General features: G+C 46.0%; 1 protein-coding gene across 2 annotated transcripts in view; it reads left to right on the forward strand.

Moving 5' to 3' along the window:
• The window catches only part of FBXW4 (F-box and WD repeat domain containing 4), a 63,860-nt gene that overhangs the window by 18,505 nt on the left and 27,923 nt on the right, over positions 1 to 17,432 (forward strand). The gene's annotated exons all lie outside the window — the stretch shown is intronic.

Consider the following 17,432-nt stretch of genomic DNA (forward strand, 5'->3'; position numbering starts at 1 on the left):
CCCAGGTGGGACCTATTTGTTCTTACTGGCAGAGCGAACTCTCTGACTTACTCTGCTTTGCTAATTAGAAGCAATGAGCAGGATCCTCTTAAGGTTTTCTGTACTGAAAAGATGCCAACTTGTATTCTCATACTCTGGCAGAAGAGATGCCAAGAAATGAAGTCCCTGCTTTTTTGCTTGGGAAGCTAGCTTGGAGCTGCGTGCATTGGTTAGTGCTCAGTTTTCTTGGTAAATTGAGCATGCTGGACTGGGAAAGGTAGAAGTGGGATTCAAGGATGAGGTTTTCCAGCCTCTACTGCCTGTAGCCCTGTGCTTCTAGTATGGGCGTAGTGCTACAACTACAACTTCAGCATGGGAGGCAAGGGAGTACCTACTCCGGTGTCTTCCAGGGTGTTTTTCAAAGTGCTTTTATTCCCAAGGAAGTGAAAATCTGAGAAACAAACTCTCGCTGTTAAAATCTTCCACTGGCCAGCAACGATCTGTCTCTTTGGTGCACTGTTAACCTGGTCTTCTGCATGCAGGAGAGTTTCTTCCTCAAGGGAGGAGGGGAAGAAGAGCTGCTGTTGCTGTCCGTGTGATATCTGCAACTAGTAAATGTTAGGCTTGTGCAAAACCAAAATACTTCGCACAACTGCTGTCCTCATTAGATTTCCAAGCTTGTTTTGCAGGCAGCAGAAACTTAGTGGTACGGAGCTAATGGCATTATCAGGGAAATGACCCTCAAGGCCTGCTATAATTTTGCCATTCCTTCGTCCCATTGCTCCAAGTGTTTGAGACAGTGTTTTTGAAGAAGTGCTGTGTGCGTTAATGCTGCTGCAAGATGTTAGATAGAAGCCCTTTACTGTCTTCTGTGCTGCAAGGGCCTCTCTTCTAGCAGACAGGCTCTGGCTCTAGCACCATGGCTGGTTAGAGCCCAGTGGCATGCTGCTTCCTATTCCTAAGTGATGACCTGCTGAGGTGGCCTCTTGTCAGGACAGTGTTCCTCTCCCTGGTGTGCACGCTTGTGCACACTCTCTGTCACAATATTTACCCACTGTCTCCCCACCCCCCCTTTCCATCCTGCAGGGTGATAAATGGGAGGTGGTGGAACAGCTACCCCATGAAAAAGTGGGCTTAAATTGTGCACTCTCATTTTTTTTATGAGTGTGGACTGTACCAGCCTCCCCCGCTAGCCCACCCTACTGCCCCCCTTTACGCCTCCATATTTTGGGGAGGGGGGGTGGAGAATTAGAGCCAATTAGCCACGTCATTAATTCTTCAATTTGACGGCTGATATAGCAGGGCCTGAAACACGCTGCTGACCTCGTATAATGGGAACCCTGCTCCTTAACATATTGACGATGGGAGAAGTTAATTAAAATTCCACAGAGAGAAGGTGTCGGCTAACCTATAAACCTGTCGCTTCTCAGAACAAATCACAGCCATCCTAGAAGAGAGAGAGGATCAGAGCAGGAGGGCATGTGGTGGGGGAGGGCCAGGGCAAGGGGCAGGGGAGATGAATTTTTCACTAATAGGTTTTATTGCTTGCTGTCTAATGAGGGTGAGTATCAAAAAGATAATATCTGGTTTCTAGCAAGGTCTGCTTTGGGGAGCTCTGTGGTTTCTGTTTTATTTGCAAGAGCCCATATTTCACCCATATGCATTCCCTATGCACTTGTGTGTGAAGCTTTTCCTCCCTTGCAGTCCCCATTCTTCTCGCTGGAGCTTGGATGCATTTGTTCCTCAGTGAGGCTGAACGTGGCCTATAATCTCCACTTCCTCTTAAACATTAGACGTGCCCTCTTGATTCTTCATTCTCACTTGTGCTGGTGTAAACTGAGAGCTCCTCCGTAAGAACGGATAGTTCTGCTGGTGTCGGACTGCTGTAAAATCTGGCTCCAACCTAAGTATTTTGGCCCATCATTGCTGAGAACCCACCAGCTCCCTCTACTATGGACATAGAGCTCAAGAACAGCTCAAAGCAGTTATGCGCAGTGGGGTAGAAGCAGGGAGGGCTCCTTTAGTTCTAGCCATTGGAAAGTGGTTTGGAGATGCTGCGGTTTCCTGACCTGGAAGTTTGCCAAGACTAAGACTCTCTAGAGTAGTCAGGGTTGTATTCTTACTGAACTTCAACTGTCAATGGGCAGGACTGAAACTTTTCTTCTTGCTTTTCAGGGATATCTCCCTCTGCGTGAAGCTTCCTTAGAAAGTATCCCATGCGCTTCTGACCCACAGATGGGTTTTCTGCTGTAGTCCTGCTCTAATGGGCAGTGCCTGTACGCTCAAAGTAAACTTCAGAGACTTGTGCTCTTAAAGTGTAGCTCCTCTGGCTTCAGGCATCTCTTTTGGATATTCTGCTTTGATTTGTCTGCAGTTTCCCTGTGGCACTACAGAGATCCTCCTGCAGATGTGCTGAGCTAAGGAGGAGGCTTCCTTCTTCTTTGTGTAGTGATGCTGGGCTGGATGCTCGGAAGGTCTGCAAACAGAATGATGCCCGTAAGGGAGATTAAATAGGATAAAAGGCAGTAAAAGGGAACCAAGAGTACTGGATCTTCTCTTCTCACTGTGCAGGGGAGAACTGTGCTTAGTCCTTCGTATAACCTTTTCAGACATGTAAGTGCCTTCACATCCATGCGTGTTGTTGGAACTTCATTGCTTTGGGGATGTGCCCTGCAGGGTAGCGGGGATGAGGAGGGCATTGTGTTCCTTCTGGGTTTTCAGCAGGTCTTCTGCACAGCTGTACTGGTTGGTGTGCTTGGGGCAGCAGGTCCCCATTGCCTGTCACATCAGGGACTAGAGAAGAGTCTGAGAGAATCCTTAAAATAGGGTGCCTCAGCTTGCTCCAGCAACTGTTTTAATTGGTCTCCAAAGGTGTCCTTCTCCATGGATTAGTAAAATGCTGTACTTGCAGAGAGGCTGTGTACCCTAAACCACATTTCTTGGCTGCTTGTAATCCCCTTCCACCCGAGTTCATTTGCCTTTTGAACTCTGTGTCATGCAGATGTTAAACTTTCATTTACTGGTGCTTACTGCAGTGACTTATGTGTGCTCAGGGACCAGGGCAAGCCTGAGTGCAGTGGACCAATTCAAATGTGCAAAGTGAGGCAAACCCAGGGGTTTCTAGTAGAATAGTGGCACCTTCATGCTTTGTGATTCCCTGAGGTGGCAGTAGCCAGGGTAGAGAAGTGACCACTGTACACTGTTTAATTTGAGGGATAGGTTTATGGAGAAAATAAGGTCCAATTGCCTGGCATTTATGGCTGCAGAAACATAAGGCTTATGATATACGTTGTACTACTGAAATATTCCTTTATTTAGGGGAAAATTTGTTGCAATGTTTTTTCCCTAATGATAGAGAAGCTTGTAAACTGGAAGGGAAAGAAAAAAGTGGACCTTGATGTTAAATTCATTACTAATCTTGGATTTGGGAATTCTTTGGTGTTGGATTAAAAAAAGTATTCAAATCTAAGCTGGCTTCTCCTGCCAGTCTGGCCACTGGCATTTGCTATTTAGATTTTAAAATATTTATCACGAGAGCTGGTCTTCCCATGTTGTATTCAAAGTGTGTTGGATTTTAAACCAAGAGAAGAGATGGTGGAGGCACAAAAATGGTTTTCAATGTGCAACTACAGATAGAGAGCTAGGAAACCTTTGGTGCAATCTGGGGCAACGTCAGGCAACCCTATTGCGGCAGAGATGTGCTTCGAGTGTGTAAGCCCAAAAGACGGTCTCTCCTTTTCCAACTTTGTCGTTGGTCTACTGCAGTACATGACCTCTCCTTGCAAATGTTGCCTTGGTGAAGTGCAGATTTACTCCAGAGGGGAGGAAGGTTTGTACCAAAGACTAGCTATCTGCATTGAATGTTTAATTTAAAGGAAAACTAGTAGTTCTGTGAGCAGTTGAACTTAAAAAGCCAGGCTTGCTTTGTCTCTTCTGTTTATGCAGTGTTGTAGTTGAGACCCGACTCCTCTATTTTAGCATGCTAATTTGAATCTCTGTTAACATAATTGCCTCTCCCATGGAATATTATGGGGAAGTAATATCTGGGGAGACCTCTGCCCTTGTGGACAACTTCAGCCAAATTGTAAAACATACCCAAAACTTCCTGGGGAAAGGAAGGAAGAGAAGGGTTGCTGACAGGCACCTTGACTGAATGGGTCTCTCTTCCATTGGGAACAATCAAAATGATTAATTTTGAGGGCTTCTTTTTAATGGTTATCTGGAAACTTTTTGTGAAGGTGAAACAATCTGATCTTGCAGATTCCATTAGAGCAAAACAACCCACTTGAGTCAGAGCAACTTTGCAGTGGTTTTAACTGTACAATTGAAGCCCTAACATGCAGCAGTTAAAATGCTTGATAATGTTCCCCCACCCTCATTTCTTGCTCCACTTTTATCAGCAGATATCCCCTACTGTATATCAAGATGAGCTGTTGGCTGTAGTTGGTGCTCTGTTTTGACCTAGGTTTGTGCAGTTAACCTCTCTGAGTCTGCTAGAACTTGAGACAAGTAACTGGGTTTTATTCTGGTTTGTGCATCGCCAGCAAAATAGCAGGCAGCAATAGCTCTGCTGACCTTGGGGATCTCTGTAGAGCCTGGTTGGTTTGAATAATTGAGAGGGGACTCTGACCTGCAGCTGTTTCTTAGGCAGGGACAGGAAGAACCTGCTCAACTGTGAGATCCCAGGGTGGACTTGCAGAGTTAGTGGTGGCGTTAACTACCATCTCTTACTGACCTCGGAGAGTGATCTGGATGTGGGTTTCTAGATATATGCAATAGTCATAACTGACTTGGTGCTCTTTCACCCCAAAGCTGAAGAGCAGGAAATGAGTATCAGTTTCTCCCCTCTGGAGCTAAAATGACACCTGTGTCTTATCCATGTGCCCTGACTGTTCCCTTGATGATGGGAGAAAGGAGACTTTGTTTTACCTCCTTAATTGTGGGATAATTACTCTATTTGGTCGTCTTCACATGGGTGAACATGTGAACATACATGTCCCTTTTCCCTCTCCTCTAGAAAACACATATGCAAACACATATGCAAATGCTTCTATAAGTTGATAAACTGTGCAACTTACCTTTCTTCACTTCAGTTTCTTTCCTTTGCCCTCTAAAGCTCACACGACTGATGACGTGCTCCCTTTTTGTCACTTTTGGCCAATACTTTAATGTATATATTTTCTATGATTCTGTGAATTGGCTCAGTAGTGGTTGTGGGCAGGTGAGCAGGTTTTGGGAGGCAGTAGCTAACTAAGTTAGAACCCAGACATCTGTTTCTAATCCTGTGGAGCTGTGTTGCATATGGATTTATTTATTTATTTATTTAATCCCCCTGCAGTTTTTTCTCATCTTTCCCCTTGCTTGAGGGGAAAGTCTGTCTCTGAAAGCTTGGGGGAAGCATCTTTCTTGTGCTGCTTGGTTTGCACAGGAGAATCCATGTCTGTTTAATCGATGTGACAGAAGAAACTTAGTTGAGGGGGCTGGCAGCCTTGTGGTTTGAGGTTTCTATTTCCAGTTTGCGATCATTTTTTCTTTTTTTTAAATTCGCAGGGGGAGAAGGTAACTTCACCAGACCTTGGCTGCTGTTTACCTTTGCTCGGCTGTGCAGTGTGCCTTTGTTTTTCCACCTTTGATCAGTGTCCTGCCAACAGATAATTTAGCAATTGCATCCCAAAGTGGAAGTGTGGAGTTAATGTTAAAATTAGGGTTTTTTTCCTTTCCTAGCTTCTCTGGCTGATGGAGCAGAGAAGGGGAGAGGGGAGGTTAAGGGGGCCATAAATTCTAGACTTGGTGATTCTGCTCCTTGTAGAGAAACGAAAGCCTCTGATGTCTCTTCAGCACTTTCATTAACATTTAAATTAAGGGTTTGTTTTTCAGGCAGCTTCAGTCGCAACCCTTTCATAGCCTGACACATGGAGGCTGTTCTCTCTTTTTTCTCTCTCTTTTTCCAGCTTGCAAATCAGTGTACAATAGTAATCACTGCTGTATTTTTTTTTTCTGATCTCTCAGGAGGGCAGCGACCTGACAAGCTGTACCAGAGGTTCAAAGAGAATCAGAAACGGAGTGCAAAGGTAGATGGGCAGGAGGATGCCAGGTTTCATTCCTACAATTAGAGTGGTGTCTGTTCCCTCCCCTGCCTTTCAAAGGGCTGCTTTTGCGGGTGGGGAGGGACAGAGGGGGATGGACCTTTCTTGCACGGTGAGAGCCCCAGGTGCAGATGCCTCTAACCAGGCTCAGCTTCTACTGTTACTCCTCCCAGATGAGGCTGGAGGTGTCACTCGGAGGATGCGAGCTCATGCCCTGAGGTGGGAAGCGGAGCTGTAGTGTCCTAAGATAGCAGCCTAGCCCCTCTAAAGGAGTGTTGATTCACTCTGAGGACAGCAGGAGGCTGGTCCTCAGCCTGCCATTGGCATTTGAAAGGAGGGTGATAGTGGAGGATATTGCCCTGAAGTAAGAAACTCACCTCTGTCTTCTGTGCTGCAGCGCTGAAGTAATGTCTGCTCTGAGCACTGCACCTTATTGTAACAGTAGAGGAGATAGCTGGTTTGAAGTGTCCATTTGGATCTTGGCTTACAGCAGCCTAAACCAGGCCATGCTTTGCTGTACCTAAGTAACTTCTGGTATGGAAGCTAGTTGGTTTAACACCAAGAAGAAAAAACTGTCTTCCACCTGCTTCAACAATTGTGTAAGAGCCAAGGAACAAGGGGACAGTTTTAGGAATGGCAACGACTTGCAGTGGAGAAGCAGTATAGTAAGATTTATGTAAACACATGAGTCTTTGTCCCAAAGGTCTTTTGGAATCTTTCACTTCTCATCTCCCACTCAGTTGGTCACCACTGGTAGGCTGTTATCTTCTGCAGGCTCTCTGATGGGATTTGGGGGACTCTGAGTAGCACTGGACTGGTGTCTTTCTAAAAGTGGATAAAAGGCTGAGGAACATGAGCCAACACATGAGCAAAGTGTTTAGCATAATGAAACCTGCAGCTTGGTTGCTGTGACTGTCACACTGTTCATGTCTTCACGCTACCACCACCCCAAATTTGCTTGCCTTTCACAAAGAGCTTGATCCAGATGGGCTTTGAAGGATGCCAACAGGATGAGAGCAGCAAGCTGGCAGTGGGATCAGGAAGGGTATTCCCTACATGCTGGTAAATAAGGTGCATAAAGAGGGATGCCGGAAGTTTCTGTTTCTTTGAGATTGGTCTTATGTGTGCCGGTGGTGGCCATGATTTATACCATGTGGCTCTTCTGGAGGACCTAATTCAAAATCATGCACTTGCAGAAGCCTCCTACATATGCTGCAAAATCTTTCTGTTCTGGGGTTTGGATTTTTTGGTCCTTTTGTGTGACCTACCACAGACTGTAGTCTGTCACTTATTGTGTCACTGTTGTCAGGTTGAAGTATCGTGTCTTAACTGTTCTGTTACTGAGTGTATGGTGATGGCTCTCAGACAGTGAGTGATACAGAACAACTTTTCAGAGGTAGGTGATCTTGTCCGTATTCCAAGTGCTCTGGAGCTGTGTCGTGGGATGTGCTTCTCTGATCCCATCTGACCCAGCTCTGACTGTTTTCTGGTTGCTCTGTCACTGCAGGTGGGTCCTAACTCCTCTCTGTGAGAGATTTCTGCGTAGTCCTAAGAACTATCATCATCAACGTCGTCTTGGTGTCTTCATCCTGTATAATGCAAGGGGGATTCAGAATGTCTGCTCTGCACTGCTGGCACCCATCCACTCTTCCAGGTGCTTCACCTTTTGGAGGTTCATAGGTTCATGCCCACTGAGTTTTTCTTCTTCAGGGCCCAGTGTTGGATGGTGCTGAGCATGTTTCGTGAAGCCCACAGCCTGTGCAAACCAAAGCTATTGGGAATGGGAAAGAGGATGCTTAGTACTTGTCACACAGGGTCCTCGGTTGTGACTTCTGAGCTACCTCCAGTGTTGCTCAGTCTGTAACTTTTCAATGAGAAGAGCGTTTAATTTAAGCTCTCCTGAGGCTGGATGCCGGCATGGAGCCCAGCTTGGCTGCCCCAGCGGTACTTGGGGCAAATGTGCCACAGCACTAATTCCTACTAAATTCTCTTTGGAAGCTCCACTGTATTTATGGGTGGGGAGGGTGGCGGGATGCCTGCCCTCCCACCTTCCCCCATGTTGTCTCAAAAGGCTCTGGTGCATCTTTGATTAGGTGTAGGTCAAAAGAATTTCCACATCGTGACCTTAATAACTGGGGTTGATTGGCAGGCGGTCTGCGGAGAGGGAGCAGCCTGTCCCTTTCATCTCCCTTGGTGCCGTGCTGGGACAATGGGCCAGCATATTTTCCTTGTTGTTCCTCATTTGAAAAGGGTCTGGTATCTCTACTAGGTACCTGTGACATGGGGGTCTTGATTGGGGTCTCATAAAGGGCCCTGTCAGTGTGTCCAAAGGCCAGGAATACAAAGGCGATCAGTGGGTGGGGGTCTCAGCTGACCACTGAAGAAGGGAGGGGAGGGTCCTGGAAGCAGTGGAGGGAGAAGCAACCCCTGATGGGAGACCTTAAAGGGGGGAGGGGGGGAAGAGGCGGCCCATTTTTGTCCCAAACTCATCAAGCACATCTGCAGAATTGTCCCAGCCGCTGCCTCCCAGTTTCAAAAGAAAATGATCGTTTGATAAACCGTCCTGATTCACCACTTTCTCACAAGAGAGGGAGACCCACCTTTGACCTCTATGATTTCACATTGGGCCCAGCTCCCCCCCATCCAATTGCTGGAGAAACTTTGAAATGCATCCCTTGCGCTCCCTCTCCTTCTCCCTCTTTCCCTTTACTCTCTCTTCCCCCCCCTCTTTTTTTTCCCTCCCCCTCCTCCTCTTCCCACCACCCCCACCTTCCCCACTCTCCGGCTTTGTAAAAAAGCAGGCGTACTGCTTTGCAGTTTAGGCAAGTAATTAGTAAAATCTTTTCTGCAGCACAATAAACCCGCAGCGCTTGGCCCGCATATTCCCACAATTTACATACTCGCGGGCATTCGAGAAAACAGGTGGCATTCCCAGTGCATCGCTGCCTATGAAAATCATTTGGAAGGCAGGGAGGGGAGGGTGCTGGGACCCGCTCGCTCCTGCGAGCTATAGGAATGTGCATGAATATATTAAAATGTTTTCACACAATGCTTGTATTTTCCAACGGGGAGAGGCAACTTCTGGGTGAAAGGCGGCTGGCCCAGACACAGGCCTCTTCCGAATACCCTTTCCCACTCGGGGTTTGTTCGCATGGACCAGATAGAGAGGGGGCCTGGGGGGGAGGGAAGGGCAAGGGTGCTATCTATGAAGAGTAAATCTTTGTGTGCCTCCTACCCGCTCCCCATTTGTGGTCCCAGAAAGTCGAGTTAGGAGGGAATCGTGTCTGCGGAGGGGGGATCATCAGGACTTTCTGCAAAAGCTTTTGGAGGCATTGCAAATGTAGAGAGGAAATAGGTTGTAATGGAGCATATAGCTCTCTGACTGACAGAATTCAGGGGCTGCAGCAGGAAATGACTGAGAGGGAGTTGGCTATCTCTGGCAGTATTAGCAAAGTGCCTATTAATAACAGAAAACACTCTTGCCGTACTTTTCCAGCTTCATCTTATTGCCCAAGAACAGGCTGCTCAATGCTCAGCCTGGGCAACGTATCCAGCTGTTCCTCTCCTTTTTCTGAGAGGGTAGTTGTTCCAGGCTGTGCCACAGATGGAACCCGGCAGTTCCCATGCCATTTCAGTTGGGGACCACTTAGCTGCATTGCCTCCAAAGAGGTTCTTTGGGGCTTTCAGCTTGTAGGATGTTGACAACAGATGTGTGGTGAAGCTTGTGTCTAGAGAGTGTACATCAGGGATTTCCTTTCTAACGGACAAGGATTGAAGGAGGGAATTGAAGTGAAGGGAGGGAGAGGCTGAACGCAAGTAACGAATGTCTTGGCTTAGGAGCAGGGTGTGTATGTAGGGAAGACCCTGGGTTCAGCTCCAGGGATACTGTTTTGTTTGAGAATACTGGGGCAAGTTGCAAAGGGGCCTCATTGGAGGAAACAGAGGTAGGTTGGTGGCTGGAATTTTTTTTTTTTTAATAATATTCTTTTGGTGAAAATGCTCTTTGAAATTTCTGTGAGAAGTGGTGTGGCATCAGCATGGTGGTCTGGATGTCTGTCTCATATGTGCTACAGCCTTTGTAGAAAGCCCTTCTGGGTAGGTGTCTTGTCCAGATGGGTTCTGCCCTGAGGATTTACAAGTCTGCCCACAGCCAGTCAGAACCACGGCAGCACAAACTTACGGATGCCATGAAGAGCTATTCCAAAGCCCATGCTACCCAGCTCAAGCCTCTGCTCTCCTGAAGGAACTTATCAAAACACAGGCTCCCAGAACAAGGCATAACCAATTTACAGAGGAGTGGGAAGAGCTTTACTAAGACTTCTCCTCAGCTAAGCCAACTTTCCTTGTCCTTTCTGGCCAGACTCTCTCTGTGACAGGTGGGAGAGAATGTATTCCCCACCCCTGCAAGGAGCTGAACAATTCAGCATCTCAAAACTATTTGCAAAAGGGTATTCTTGCATGGTAGCTGTTCCTAAAATGGATCTGCAGAAGTAGCAAAGCTCTATAATGCTGTTTCTCCCAGCTGGCCTGCACTGGTCATACTGGTGTTGGTCATGGTGCAAAGGTCTCTAACCTTTTGTTGGAAACAACCAACAACCTAACAGGCAAGAGGGCTTACTTTTTATTTTTAATTATTGTCTTCCCGATTCCCTGCTCCTCCCCTTCATCTTTCTGCATTTCTTAAAGAGGCAGTGGAGGGAAAAAAACTTTGGTTTTTGTTTGGGAAGGGGGTTAGGAAGGGCGACGTGGCCCCTGCAACCTCTCATAGGGGTGTCTTGTCAGGGCGCGGCATGAAGGGCACAAACAGATCATAACCTTTAAATGAAAATGCGATGGAGGGGAGAGATGAAAGCAGTGAAACAAATTAGATACATCTAGAGGGGGTGCTCAACTGGAGAAAATTAGCATTTCTTCCTAATTGGAGTGCAGGGCATTCCATTACAGGGTTTCATTACAAGGAGGGAAGCACTGGGCCTCTTTGGGGGATTCCCCCCTGCCCTCAGTTCTTCTAAAAGTAAAAAATATATTTGGGAGAGAACTGAGAAAGGACTGAATTTATCAGAGTGAAGGGTTCAGACTGCTGCAGGGTAGAGGAATGATAATAAAGCACCAGTTCTCTGTTTATTAAGAGAAGAAAATGATGATTGTGTGCACATGAAGTCAGGTGTTACTCCTAGTTTTCCTGAAGAAAACGAAAAAGTTTATAGGAGGCTGCAGGTGATGCTAACTTTCTGATATTAGTACTTGGTGAATCAAATTTGTAGACTGTATCCGAAATGCACTAGTTTGTTTGAAGCATAGGGATATATGTTTTATGATTAAGATCAGTGGAGTCAAGTCAAGCTTGCTTTACACTGCATATCAAGTCCATGCTGTGCAAAGCACTTGTTCAAGGCATGTCTGTCTGATTCTGCCTCTAACTAGAGCTGTTGTATCCAACAGGAATTTAGATATATCCCTGAGAAGGCAATGGCTGACTTCCAGCATGGAACATCTTGTGGCTGCACTGGGGCTTGTGCATAGCTTTGTGGTCCAAATAGCTTGTGCCAACTTGAGAAATAGGCATGCATGGATGTTCTTTATATATGCATCTTTACGTATAAATGGGTGCTAAGAATAACTTAGAGGGAATGCAAGGGACAAGGTTTTGCATTGCATCTCTGGATTAGGAGTGGGAAGAGACAGTTTCTTTTTTGCAAGCACGGATTGGATTATTTATCGGTCAGTGCTCTCAGGAAAGGGGGGGAAAAAAAGAAGAAAAAAAGAAAAGCAGACTTGCTTCAGGTGTGTGGTATGCAACGTATGTTGCTCTGCCAATCTACAGTTACAAAATTTCCTGTTCCAGCTCGGGGGGGAGAATATATAAGCATAGGAATGTAGATTGTAGGAAACTGCTGAAGGAAGGGGCTTGTCTGCACAGAAGGTGGTTCCTAGCAGAGTGGGAGGATGTTTACTGCAGCAGTGCCTTCATCCTGGGCAGGCTCTGTCATCCCCGTGCCCAGGATGAGGTTGCAAATGATACGAATTTACAGAATTCATAAATGTAAATCTCTGATTTAACCCTTGCTGCTGAATTTTGGCATTCTGACACGGAGCGTAGCACTGGCCACATGAATATCTTCAGGCCTAGAGAAAATACTACTAAAAACGAAAGCATGGCTCAGAGATGGGCTTTTCCCATATTAGGTCTGGCACACATCAGGAGGATGATGTCTCCCATCCCAGCCACTTCAGTTCTCGCAAAAGATGCTTGGCAGACTGTTTAAAATGAGCTAATGCATCAGTCTGGCTCTAGATTAGTAAAGCAAACTACTTTTGAAACACTGGGGGAGGTAAGAGAGGAGATGGGAGCAGGACCAGAGAGGCTGGAGTTTGGAGAGGAGCAAATGACTAGGAGGAGATAGTCACGCTTGAAGGGAAACTGGTTCCTCTGAAGAATGGGAATTTCTCCTCAGTGTGTGCCATTCTGCACCTGGCTTGTGTGCTAATATGCTTTAAAATACAGCCAGAGTGCCTCTTGCCTGTAGCTAAGCTTCAGCTTCCCTGAGTAGCTGGCGTCGCGCATTTCTGTTGCGAGTGGGATCGGACACTGGAAATGTGTGGACAGAATCGTGTGGCTATGACTCTTCTTGGCTCCGTTGCCTCTGGTTTCTTTTCAGAATAGTGTGAGACTGCTCCAGACTGGAAGGCAGATTGGAAAGTCTGTTCTCTCAGTGTAGTGTTGCCTGTAGTGTGTTTTGTGGTTCATTATCTAGGATTTGTCAGGTCTTCTCTACCTTCCCTCCCACCTGCACAAAGCACAAACACTGCAACCACTTCCTGCAACTCTAAAGAGGTGTTGTGGGTTCATGATGCTCCATTCATTATCTCCGCACATGCCTGCGTGTGGGATGTACTCTTATTGCTTTGTAGGCATCCTGACACTTCACAGATGCAGGGCTAATTTGGGGCCAGGTATTAAAGCCAGCTTTTAATGTGCATTGCCCTGTCTAATTAGTAAATCCTCATTCTCTCTCCTCTGAGATTGAGGTACATATTCCTCTAAGTCTAACCGTCCATCAAAGAGGACTTGAAATGAGGCCCTGCTATGGTTGGTAGACACGGGCAGCTAATGAAGAGAGAGAGCCCATTTCCTTTGAGAAGAGAGACCTGTACCAAGGTGATTGATAATCCCAGAGATTTATTAGTGTGGGGGCTGGATAGAGGCTTGCAAACTGGAACCCAACAGCTTGTTTTTTTCAGGGGAAAAAGAAGTCAGGTGGTCATCTGTGTGTGTACCTCTACCCCCCCTCCAAAAAAAAAAAAAAAAAGACTAAAAAAATAAGTGAACTGATCAGAGGAAGCAATTACAGACTAAGCTGGGCCAAGCAGCAACTGCTACTATTGCTGTGCTTGGACCCTGCCTCCTGGTGCAGCTGTCTTGAGCTTTGCACCTGCACTTTGTTCGGTGACCTGCTTCGCCTGTCCAGGCTGATTTAATGAGGGATGGTGATGGAGCAGGACTGTCTGATGAAACAGGTTTTCTTTTGCTTCTTTTCTGTCTTGCACAGAGTATTGATTAGCACATGTGGCCTAGAGCATGTTTTCCTTTTCCATGTACTCCCCCTGGATTTCCTCCTCTTCGACAGTGGAGAAGCAAGGGAGCCTGCTCCAGAAATTAGAAAAGCAATAATGTTTCTCTAGCATCTGTCTTCTGATGGTCTCAGAGCAATCTGGGAACATGGATTGTGTGCAGACCACTTCAAATAAGTTTGTAGCCTGGCAGAGCAAGGTCTTCATGCTCCTGGTATGTGGTGGAAAATATCAGGTACTTTAGTAGTATTGAGTTCAGGTGAACAGTACTGTTCACACTGTGCAATGGCTCTGTCCTCTGCTTCCCAAACTATGGTTTGTGAGACCCTAATGGTTCTCATATCCATGTTGGCTCTCTAGCTCTCGCAGTGAAGCCAGTGATAGGGGTCCCTGCTGGTCTAGGAGTGACTGAGACTGGTTGAAGCCTCAAAGCTTGGAGCAACCAATTAACTAACGTGCCTCAGAAGGGGCAATTAACCAACCAGGTCTGAAGAAGAGATACAGCAGAGGAACGCTTCTCTGTACCAAAGAAATGGCTGCGTTACTAGTTTGTATCTTGGTTTTGTGGTCTTTCCCCATATTTGGTCCCAGTCAAACACTCTGTAGACATTATTGATGTGCTGATATGTGGTTGCCTCCATTAGGCAGTTCTGGTAAAACCAGTCTGAAAAGAAATACGGAGAGTAAGATGGTGGTGGGTAAGCTTGAATGTGGAAGTGTTATTCACTAAATCGTACAATAGTAGAACTAGAGACATTTGAAATTACTAGGAGATTGCTTTAAAATGGACAAAAGATAGTATTTCTTCACCCAATGTGTGGTGAACTTCCTGCTCCAGAAGGTTATGGAGGTGGATGATGCCAGCAGTTTTGAAAGGGATTTGGCAAATTCATGGATAGCAGGTCCATAATGAAGGACTAGGTGGGGATACACTCTCTAAAATCCTTAATACGGCAATTGTGGATGCTGGGGCGGTACAAAGAGAATGACCACAGAAAGTTGCCAAGCTTGCATGTTCTTCCTAAACAGCATCTGCTAGTACCACTGTTGGAGACAAAATGGTGACCTAGCTGGGCCATGGCTTGACCAAGGTGGGCATTTCTCATGTTCTTCTGGTCAGTCCAGCATCCATCTACCCCAGTGTTTGGTGTCCAGCAGTGGTCAGTAGTAAATGTCTAGGGAGAAGGGTAAGAAACAAGACAAGCGCAAAAAGATCCTTTCCTGCCTGTTCCTTCCCAGCCTCCAGTGATGGAGAGTTTCCAGGTTTTTCAGGGAGTTCCAGGGTTTCCCTGGCTAGAGTTTTGCATCCGGACCAGTGTTTCTTTCATATTTGCAGAGGCTAGCTGTGTGAGCAGCTCATCTCTTCTTTCTGAACCTGTTAATGTCCTGGTCTTCGTAGGCTCCTTTCCAATTCAGTGTTGTGTCTTGAGGAGGAAACACTTTATTCTATTTTTAAACCTTTTGCCTGACTGTCTTATGGGGGTATTCAGTGAATGATTCTTCCCTCTGGATACCCTCTGCTCTGTTTACGAATTTAGTATTTTTCCCAAGCAACCCCAACTCTACTAGCAATGGCCGTGTGCAAAGCAGTAGCAAACCATGACTGTTGCGAGTACTTGCTGGCCAGTTGTTACTTAGCGTGGACTTGACATGTAGGCGTCCCTGAGATGTGGTAAGCTTATAATTTCCTCCCAGTGCAGCCTCTGACTGGAGTCCACAGAGATGCAGCCTAACCTGAATTGATGGTCATGTAATTGGATCTTATGTATCCACATGATAAAGATCACTGACAGCTTCGACTGGGGCACTCCTAACTTGCTGCAGAATCAAATACTGACACTTTAGTAATATGCTCATTTCAGTGGAGGACGTGAGCGAGCTTGGTTCTGGCATTTCTTCATGTGGGTGTTTGACTTGCCAAGTAAAAATGGTTCTTTTAATAACTGTTTTTGGATGAGACTTCCTAAACTCTCAGAGTGCATGGGAATAGGGCAGGCCATGGAAAGGAAAGGAGGAACCTGTGGTTTCACACTCCTGCCCACAAAGCTGCCTCTGCATCTAAAGCTTCCAGACTTCTGTTCCTTGAAGTGTTGGAGGACTGACTGCCAGCAGGTTGTTCTGCTTCATCTAGACAGCAGCTTACTGAGGGGCAGAGGGCAGTGCGGTACTTCATATCCCTTTATTAGATATTTCTTGACATCAAAGGACGATGTGTTTTAGGCAATCCTCTGTTCCATTGCAGGCTTGGGAGACGTGTGCCTGAAGGGGCTTTTTTCCAGTCCTTTCCAGTGCAATTCTTTCCCTCCTACTCCATTTTCTGTGTCATTTTTTTCCAATATACTGACATTAAGTATCATAATAAATTATCCCTCCCCTTCTTGCCTTGTCCTTTCCCTATCTCTACAGCATCTATTTTGCCTGATCCCTTTCCTATCTTTATCTGGCTAATCTCAGTTATCACTGAATTCAGTAGTTCTTGGCCTGCCTTGCAGCCCAGCCTGGTTGGAGATACTGAAGATGATAACTTGTGCTGTGAACCTGTGTTTTATTGTATATTGATATCAGGATGGTTTGAGCTCTGGCTCCTGCAAAACTTTTTCAGTGGGTTTTTGGGTAGTTCAGGATCTGCGTGGGAGGTGGCCTCTAAACAGCCTTATGCCTTAGACGTGTGTTGTCTGTTTGGTTGTTTAATGAAATCTTGTGTGTCTTTCCCTCTCAGGGCTGGGGCTTTCTGGCCTGACTGGCGGGTTTTATTTCTCACTGTGGTGCTTGCTCACAACCAAGCATGCCCTGAATCTGCAGATGGAGAGCAGGGGCTTAATTCAGATTCTTGGTTGCTCAGGGGCAAACAGTTGACATGCTCCAAACACTTAGCATGAAAACCCTGAAGCAAATCATATTGCATAGAGTGCGAGCTGGGGAGGGAGAAGCTGCCCAGAGCTTTAAGGGCAAGTGAACTGAGGTTGTTGCAAGCATGTCCGTGTCAGGGCTGGAATGATCAGAGCAGGAAAGCTCTAGGAGTCATTTCATGGCTGAGTTAAACGCAGATGAGGCTTTGCTTGACTCCTTCACAGAGCATCTGTGTTTCCATGCCTCAGTGTCCTGGACCTCTCTGTGTGCAGCATGTGCTACATATACACACTTCTCCCCTTTCACCTTTCCTGGTCTTTAGCTTCTTAAAACCCTCTGAGCATTATTTCCTTCTCCACTGCTGAACAACACATTTAGACTTAATTTGGAAATTGTTTGAATATCATAGAGCAGAGGAGGAAGATCAAGCACTCTGTTTTTAAGTGATTTGGCTTCTTTTTCCTATAAGCGTGAACAAGTACAGCTCCTGCCTCTGCATGATGTGGAGAAAGAACTGCTGCCCTTTGTGGGAAGATGACAAAAGTATATGTTTGTTGAGAAGCCCTCTTCTTCCTCACCACCCTGATCACTTCTTTCAAAATTCTCTTAAATTGGGAAGTTTGAATTTGATATATGTGTGTGTATGGCAAAAGGAATAAGACAAAAATAATTCGTGGCTTGTGGCACCAGGAAAACCGATTCCTTCCCACCCCTACTTTTAAACTGAAACATTCTTGGATTTTAGTTGTTCTGGCAAACCTGAAAGGATTCTCCCCTCCCCCTGACCTCACTGGCATGCACGGATTGCTGGCTTATTGAAAAGTCATTTTCTGTCATATGTTCTAATGGAAAAGTTTAGATAAGCTGTCATTATATATATATACATTTTAAAAGAATACTTCTTAACTGAAAACTCTGCCAGTCACGTCTGAAAATATATTGGGA

This window comes from Calonectris borealis, chromosome 7, assembly GCF_964195595.1.
Source record: "Calonectris borealis chromosome 7, bCalBor7.hap1.2, whole genome shotgun sequence".
Taxonomy (NCBI): Eukaryota; Metazoa; Chordata; class Aves; order Procellariiformes; family Procellariidae; genus Calonectris; species Calonectris borealis.